Genomic DNA, 9,114 nt, shown 5'->3' on the forward strand with positions numbered 1-9,114 from the left:
CCACTACAAAGATCAGTCAGTTATTAATGTACAGGGAAACAACTGCTGCTAATCTGAGAATCAAGAACTCATAAAGCATACCCCATATCCCTATAACATAAAGCTGTAGTGTTACACATCCAGTGATGACTCCTGATTGTATGAACAGGTCACAACAGAATTTAACACCCCCTCCCCAACATGCCTATATTTAAGAAAGGGGAGGGAAATTTGTGTTACTTAAATGTTCATATTTTAAGAGTTTAAATTTTACATTACATAACATGCTTTGTTTTCAGAAAATTTCAGTTCTTCTTGTGTTGACAACAATGGGGGGGAGGGGATCCCTGTGACCTACTGCTGAATATCTTACTCCTCTTGGTAGAAATACAATGCCCCCATGGCTGGCAGGGATTTACAGCCTGATGGGTTAATCTGTGCCCTCTACCACTCTCCTGCCAACCATAAAGATGACTTGGCAGATCAGCACTAATAGGTGCTTCAGCAGAAATGCACTCTTTCTACCACTTAACAAGCTGAAAAAAACATCAGCTTGAGGACAGCTCTTTCTAAGGGACCCAACAGAGTAGGTCTTCCCCCCTCACCTGAGGAGGGAAACAAATCCAGTTTCCAAAACATTGTTTTCTAGTTTCTAGAATACTGTACCAAGGACAAAGTCCAAAAACCCAGTCATTCTGAACAAACTATATTCCTTGCATTTTCTTTTCCAGGTTCTTTGATAATCACAGCAACAAAAATTTATGTGACAATGAATAATTTCAGTAGTTTCTTTAAATTCAGTTTGACACTTCATTGGCTAATAAATGAGGCACAGATTCAAACAGTAACAAATCAAAACTGCATTTAGGAAGAAATTACAAGCATACTAAATTTGTGAAATTCGGTCAGTTAAGAATCATATGTCATCCCAAATCATACCTAGAAATGTAAAAGCTTAAATACTTACAAAACTATACTTGTTATTTTAATAGGTTTATAATATGGTCCGTAAGATTATGGGAACAACACAGACTGCACGGGTGAGAACTGGGACATGATAATATCTGAACCCCAGAGAAAGAAAGCTACTGCAGATTGGAAAAACTGCATAATCAGGAGCTTCACAATTTGTGTTCATTACCATATATTACTGGGGTGCACACAGTAGTGTAGTTGGTTGAGGNCTGGAAAAACTGCATAATCAGGAGCTTTACCATATATTACTGGGGTGCACACAGTAGTGTAGTTGGTTGAGGCACTATACTACAAGCTCGAAGGTCACAGATTCAAATCCCAATGAGGTCATTGGATTTTTTTCATTTGACCTAATCCTTCCAGCCGCACTATGGTCCTGGGGTCGACTCAGCCTCTAACAGAAATGAGTACCAGGAATTCATTAAATTATTTTCCTGGGGAGTAAAGCGCGGCTGGCACGTAAGGCTGACAACCTTACCACCATCTTTGAGCCGACTGTCTAGATAACGTGGGATCCTCAACATCTCACAACCCTATGGGCCTTCGTGGCCTGTTACAGGGATAGCGTTACTTTTTTCTTTTTTACTTTTACTTTACCAAATATTATTAAAATGATTAAATCAAGCAGGATGAGATGGGTAGTGCATACAGTGAAGAAATGAGAAATGCAAACAAAATCTGGGTTGGAAAACTGATTGGAAGAGACCACTTGGGGGCTTAACACAGATGAGAGGAAAATATTACAATGGATCTTAAAGAGACAGTGACAGAACGTGGACTGGTTTCATCTGGCTGAGGACAATGTCCAGTGGTGGCCTCTTGTGAATACACCTATGAACCTCTGGAGTTCATAAAATGCAGCTTCACTAGATGAGCAACTGCTATAAGAAGGACTCTGCTCCATGCAGATAGTTATTTATACACATTTGATCTCTGTCCATGCTAATATGAAAGCCCAGAAGTAAACCAGTCAACGCAAATACACCAATCCAGCCAAGTGCCCTCTTCTCCACATTAATGGTATTTTAATTCCTCACCTTGCAAGGTGGTAAATCTTGTAGGTGTATTGTCCCTTGTGATACTTCCCACCCAAAAGTGGACAGTCATCAAATGGTTCATTCTTGAGCACTTCAATTCCTTCTCCACCTCCTGTCTCATTTTTACTTGCTTCCGCTACAGAGTACAACTGTGCTACTTGATACTGTCAACAGGAAGAAGAGACAACAACATTTATAAAAGTAAAACATAACTCATACTTAGTAACAAAGTGCCAAAAAATGTACACAAATCCAAATTAAATTCAGGTCACACCATAATACACCATTCTATCAGTATAAACAAGTCCTTTACACATATACATTATATTCAAATAGTATGTATATCCATCTGTATAATTTATCTTTACTTCTCTCTATGTGCACCACCATTCTCATAGAAGAAACAAATGAATAACATCACTATTCCTGTAAAACTAACAACTGTATGCTCTATAAAACTAAAAAACTAAACTCCATGGCCTGCAGTCCGCAAGGAAACTATACTGACCGAGCGACCTCTGCTTACTGGCGAAGTTGGTGGCAACTTTAGCGGATAGAGGGTGTCGTGTGGTCAGCACAACAGATCCCCATGGCCATTAATCTTGGTTACTTAGACTGGAGCCGCTACTTCCTTTAAACAGCTCCTCAATTATACTCACAAGGCTGAGTGGACACCATTACAGACCCACTACTTCTCAGAAAATCTGGTTCAAAGATGGGTGAAACATTTTAAAGATGGGAACACCAGCACCGAAGATGAGCATCGGAGTGGTTGTCCTCGAACAGTGTCAACTGAACGCAACAAGGAAAGAGTGGATGAGATCATTCAAGACGACAGGCATGTGACTGTGGACCCAATAGCCCAAAAACTTGGAATAGGGCACAGTGCAGTACAGGAGATGATTGAAAGTTTGGGCTATAGGAAAGTTTGTGCTCGTTGGGTCCTGCGGTTATTGACCGAAGACCACAAAGGTCAGTGAAAAGCCATCACCTCAGAACTGCTGCAGAGATATCGACACGAAGGCAATGATTTTATGCTCTGTACTGTGACAGGTGACAAAAGCTGGTTTCACCATTTCGAGCCTGAAACGAAACGGCAGAGTATGGAATGGCACCATTTGCATTCTCCATCAAAAAAGAAAGCAAAGACAGTGCCATCAGCTGCAAAGGTGATGGGCACAGTTTTCTGGGATGCAGAGGGATTTATTCTGGCCGAATTCCTGGAACCTGTGCAAACCATAAATGCTGCTTATTATGTCCAGCCGCTGCACAAGCTCCGTCATGCATTGCACAATAAATGTCCGGGACAAAACTTTATCATCCTGCATGACAACTCTCGCCTCACATCCTCCACACCCCTCCTATAGCCCTGATCTGGCACCATCTGACTACCATCTTTTCGGATTTGTGAAGGATCAGCTGCGTGAACGTTTTGAGACATGGGAGGCAATTCAGAAAGCAGTGCGTCGGTGTCTTGGAATGGCTGGAACGGAATTTTACAGAAGAGGAATTTTCAAACTCCCAGAATGCTGGGAGAAATGTGTACAAAAATTGGCAATTATGTGGAAAAATAAAGAAAGGTCTATAGATTGCGGTGGTGTATTTGGTTTGTCAATAATAAAGCATGTTACTTTACAAAAAATTGTTGCTCATGACTTTCAGTACACCCCTCGTACATTGCACCACTGACTTCAGGCAAAGGACAACGAACAGCACCACTGTGTTACACAAAAACTGAATGGTGTCCTATAGGTAAAGTTTTCCCTGTACTTAACTAAGTAAGCACTACGCCATGAAGGTGTATGTGGGAGTAGATGTACAGATCCACATGTTACTGATCTCTGCACTAGCTGGAGGTTAGTGGTCAGCTTCACCCCCTTGCCTCTTTACACCTGGGGAAAAAACCCTGGTACCCATTGGATAGGAGGCTGGATTCGCCCCAGAGCCAGTCTGTACAATGTGGAGTAGATAAAATTCTGACCCCACCGGAAATCAAACTCCAACCCCTCGGTCGTCCAGCCCATAGCCAGTCGCTAAACCAACTGAACTATCCTGGCTTTCCGAATGGTGTCCTATACTGTGCGTAATGAACCTATACTTCAGTTCACTTATGGAGCTGAGCCCTTCTTAAAAAACTGCCAACTGTGCAGCTACTCAAGATATAAATGATATACTAAACCTGCAGTACACCCAATTACTCCTCCAAATAGCAATACCAGTATCTTAACTATAAACATATAACAAACTTCAACCAAAAAATGCACAAACTAATTTGCTTAAAATAACGAAAAAATTACAAACAGACATTGGGTCCAATTATATCATGACCAAAGACAACAAAAAAATTAAACTTACCTCCTCTACCGTTAGGGGTAGTGTAACTCGGCTGAAACAAGGACAAATTATAATTTAACATAAATGTGAATGTGGTACAAATTTACACATACGCTTATATATTACGTGGAACGCAAATGTCAAAATGAATAAAGCATCTAGAGACTCAACAATTCGCACACTACGTGCATATATTCTATTATTCAATATTTGTTGAGTATTAAGTGTAATATTAATTAATGACAGTATATTTCTTTTCATAAATAACGCAAGTCAATCAGCCCTGTAGCATGTTAGTCCGGTAGTATAAAAACCTGTCATTCTAATCCTATGAAACTTAATTTCATAAGATATTTTGTATCGACAATAATAGCATATAATTATATATGAAGCTTAAACACACTTCTAGCTCATATTTAATTGTATATACTTACTATTCCTTAATCAACATCCTAAAACTATTTACACATGGGCTGGACAACCACCTAAACCTTAGCCAACAGAACTCGGTAGGCTCTAGAAGTGCTGCCACTCACGTCGCCACCATGGAATATGAAGTTACGTTATAATGTCAAATTAAATTAAAAACTATAATTAATGACTTGGCTAGCAGGTTGATAAAGACACTTAAACTCCCGAAAATAAATTAGGAAATGTTTATTCTTGACATAAAAATTATGGCAACTATATAATAGTTTCATCAATCAGAAGTTGGCATCAGATATATCCCACGGTAGTTCGCTTCAGGATGTCCAGACCGCCCAGACCGATCCAGAAGGCCGCAGAACACGACAGAATCAAGAAGGCTTTTAATGACGTAATATTTGCGTCATACCGGATATAACCGATGGCAGTCGTCATCGTTCGTCATCGGCTAGGGTTGTACTCGATCGTAATCGATTGTATTTGTACAGCTGTTCTGTATGCATTGAGCGCATCGAGTATGAGGCTGGAACTGTGGAATGCAGTGGATGTATGTGTTGTAATGCGATGTTGAAGTTGTTATCGAAGTGAAACTGAAATTAATGAACATGTGTTGAACACCAAATATTTAATATGAAGTACTTTCATTTAGAGCCCAGATAATGATCTAGAGAGTGTAAGAAAACGATTTTAAATGTTCTTGACTCGTTCTCAACGTAAAGTAGCAAAAACTGCCTATAAGCATCGTCAAGTCTATGTCCCGAACAGAATTTCATGAAATTTGAAATTGGAGAGTTCTACAAAAACTGGCACATCCATTCATGTTTTGATTAAAATTGGACAACTTTCTCTGAATTTTTTTGCTTTTAGATCCTGAAAATGGAGGCATGCCTTCGTCTGAAACATTGGTAAACACGTGCTGAGCTACACGGTATTATTAAATGCCAAACACAAGTACCCATACATAATGGGCACTTTACACAAAAACCTAGGTGCGTTTCTATATATAACTTGATAATTTGCTACTAATGAAAAATTTTTCGAACAAAATTATGAGAACAAGAAAAAGCATTTTATGCATAGTTGTACGGTTTTTTTAAAGTAATGAAACAAGATACTCTTTCATATTATGTTGACTTCATTTAAGAACCATTAAACTGATTTTTATTAAATTCTGTATTGAAAGTCTTTGCTTGCCTGCCTGACCTATTTTATGCTACTTATAAGACCATTAAAGTCAGTATTCCAGAATCTAAAATGCAATAGCAGAGCAAACATATCTGAATTGTTATACTACACATTCATTTCCTAATGTCTGTAACTCTGAAATGTCAACATCATTGCCTACAACCACACAAGAAGCTGATTAACATCAGTAGGAATGTTACCAGAAAATAAACCATCCCCCTCCTTCTATCAGCTGACAGTTGCATATGCCTTCTTTTGGAACAAAGAAACAAAGTATGGCAATTACTTTTGTCTGTTTTTGCAGTTTTTTTATTATTATTTAAAACCAACAATTACATGACTACAGATTTCTGTTATTGCTGATACTGGTTATTTATTTGGTCTCTAACAGACAGCTGCAGTCTAATTCAAAATATCTGTATTCAAACCACTAATTTTTATATGGTACATGGATGGAGTTACACCATTACTTTTTCAGTAGAACTTGCCGGCCTTCATTCTTATTAGCAGCGTCAATGAGTACAAATGCTTTCTGATATCTGTGCATGAACAAATGAGAGAATAAATGCTTGCTAGAAAACCTATTGGTTGCTTTATCCAGATTCTGAAGGTTCAGTTCTGAGAAGGTGTTTTTTCACTCAGTATCAGCATTGCTGTATAATGACTACTTAAAGCAACTATACCATATATATATATACATAGTACATCTATAATACATAACATTTGAAGTTTTCAGAGTGGTGAAGATTCACATAGTCTGGTAGGTGCGTACTAACTTTTTAGAGGAACATACTGCCTGTCTGTTCAGAGTCAAAATCAGAGAAAGTTCTTTAGGAACACTGTTTTCCACCAACCATATTGTGGTGTTTTCATTGCTGTGAAAACCACAAATTGTATACTTAACACTTACAATCTGCAGTTTCCACGTTTTTTTTATATATATACTGACAATCAAAGTGGGTACATTGTTGATTATGTAAGTTCACAAAAAGATTTAAAGGAACTTATTTTTGTTAAGTGATGATGATCTCTGTGACAAAAATACTTGTGCAAATGGGATGACGGATCATTCCTAATCAAATTTATTTATAAGCATCTTTCACTTGAAATATATAAAAGGTTTCATGTAACTCACTGCATAATTTGGCATCCATGCTGTGCTAGAGGCAGTTGCACGTTGTGGCATATCCCTGGAAGAGACCATCTAGCATGGGCTGCAGTATTTATATTCTGGTTTATGTTGTGTAAAAGATGTATGGAACAATATAATGGAAGTTTACTGTTAGAATGTGCATTGAAACCAATTAATTTAATGGCTTATGGACATGAAAGGTCCACTCAGTTTGACTGGCAATTTGTAGTCACATGATGTCTTTCCATAACACTGATAATTGTGTTAATCCTTACAGAATAAATGTCAAAGGACCAATGTACAAACCACTCTTAACCAACAAAAAGAAACTGGCATATGCTATAGGACTATTGAATCTAAACCCAATTTAGCAGTCAGTGCTGCCATCACTTTTTGCAGCCTGAGGAACCTGTCCCAGTAAGGAAATGCAGAGTTCCCAGATCATGTTGTCGCATGGGATGATTTACTCTGTAGCACTGTGTACTGTGGAACTATTATGGCATGTCTTAATTGCAAATTATATGTAATCACTGATGGAGCATGAGCCTGTGGCTGACAAATAGTATATTTGTATGTATTCTTGTGCCGCAGAAATGCAGATTTCATCCAGAGAACAGAATTTATGTTTTTTACCTCATCATTATTACATATCACTTAATCAAATTTATGAAAATTCCCTTTGATATTATGTTGCCTATTTCTAATACAAGGATGTCTAACAGCCATGGTGATTTGTTGCGCTGACCGCGCAACACCCTCTATCCACCAAAGTTTGCACTAAACTTCGCCGACAAGTGGCGGTCGCTAAGTCGGTATAGTTCGCTTGCAGACTAGAATCACGGAGTTTTTGTTTGTTTTTTTGTTTATGTCTGATTTATTGACTTCACATTTTTTAATTGTAAGATTATATGCAACATCGTGCAGTTTTGAATGTGTGTTCTTCAGGGTTGGCACTTCATGCTTTGAAGCATAAAATTGGTGTCTTATTTTACACTCCTGTTTCACATGCTTTTTGTCCTCTTAACCAGCGTAAGAATTTATTTTAAATGTTTATTTTAAAACATAAATGCCATAAGAACAGAATAAATACATTTTGTACCAGACTACAGAAATATTAAAAGAGTACACACCTCATTTAAATACTCTCCTGTCATTTTTGCAGCTTTGCTTCTTGCTTTGTTCAGCAGAAATGTGAAATGATAGGTTCATTTCTTCTCACCACAGAACTATATTACTTTAAGCATAATGTTTCTTCCCTTACTGTGAACAACTCTGTTTGATCAGTTTGAGAGGGGAAGAGATTCTTCCCAAAAGCATAGCTGGAATGGAATCTCCACTCATAGTTCACATACTCATATTTTTTGGACTATTAAATGTATTGCTCACATAAAAGTAATGTGGTTCTCATGCAGACTAATATGCTGGATATTCTACATACCATCTTCCATTGACATATCCACCATGTTAGCTTGTCTTATGACAGAACTTTCCCCAGTCATCTCTGTTCCCCCCATAAGCGTCTCCCTTGTGTCTTGCATGTGTATAAACAGATTTATAGGCACTTCTGCTTCTATGGCTACTTTGTGTGTGTGCAATATAGGTCTTCTTAATATCATCCCTTAGTTGGCCTCTCCAAATAGTCTGTCTCACAAATGGCAGTTTTGACATCTTCAGTTCTGATGTCATCCATGAGTAATGCACCTCTATGCTACAACATTCATAATTTCACCTTAATTGTTTGTATCACAGAACTGCATTGAGTGTATTTATGTTTGAAGGTTTGTTTTCTACCCAGCTTCACACATTCACCTTCAAAGCAGAAGAAATTTGTCATTTTTTGGAAGGGAGGTTACAAAATAATGAAACATTACTGTAAAATGTAAGATTTGAGGCTTTCACGGCGGTGACTATGCAGAAAGTAGTCTTCTTGGATTTGGCACCGTGTATATGTGGTGTTAACCGACGTTTCGGAGGAACGTATCGCCTCCATCTTCAGGGTAGAAGAAAAAATATAAGAAACCTGCAAGCGAAGAGACCGTGAGAACC

At 38.1% G+C, this 9,114-nt stretch overlaps 1 long non-coding RNA gene across 1 annotated transcript; it reads right to left on the reverse strand.

Annotated features, from left to right (window-relative positions):
* Positions 1-1,970: 1,970 nt before the first annotated feature.
* LOC111871240 lies at positions 1,971-4,866 on the reverse strand. Its single transcript, XR_002843995.2, has 3 exons — positions 4,760-4,866; positions 4,347-4,377; positions 1,971-2,155 (listed from the first exon to the last, which is right to left on the reverse strand). It is a non-coding gene; the product is annotated as an uncharacterized LOC111871240 (long non-coding RNA).
* Positions 4,867-9,114: the final 4,248 nt, after the last annotated feature.

The sequence above is a fragment of the Cryptotermes secundus genome, unplaced genomic scaffold, assembly GCF_002891405.2.
Source record: "Cryptotermes secundus unplaced genomic scaffold, Csec_1.0 scaffold699, whole genome shotgun sequence".
NCBI lineage: Eukaryota > Metazoa > Arthropoda > Insecta > Blattodea > Kalotermitidae > Cryptotermes > Cryptotermes secundus.